Here is a 224-nt window from a genome sequence, read left to right as displayed (position 1 = left end):
TGATAATTACGCCCATTGCCATTAGTGAATGCAGTAAGGAAGGAGAGGGGGGGGGGCGAAATGAAGAGAGAAAAGAAAGAGGAAAGAGGATTAATTCCACCCTTGCCCGTCTTGTTGTCCCTAGAATTCAGTTCGTGCAGTATGATGTAACTCGGTTCATAATGATAATGACCTCAAAGGCATAGGGAAAAATAATTATGATTGAAGTGAGTGTTTGATTAGTG

At 41.5% G+C, this 224-nt stretch overlaps 1 pseudogene; it reads left to right on the top strand.

The window, feature by feature from the left end:
* The window catches only part of LOC119591661, a 3700-nt pseudogene that overhangs the window by 2243 nt on the left and 1233 nt on the right, over nt 1-224 (top strand).

This window comes from Penaeus monodon, chromosome 29 (assembly GCF_015228065.2).
Source record: "Penaeus monodon isolate SGIC_2016 chromosome 29, NSTDA_Pmon_1, whole genome shotgun sequence".
NCBI lineage: Eukaryota > Metazoa > Arthropoda > Malacostraca > Decapoda > Penaeidae > Penaeus > Penaeus monodon.
Note: the sequence above shows the minus strand (reverse complement) of the source record. Positions and strands in the feature narration are given on the sequence as shown.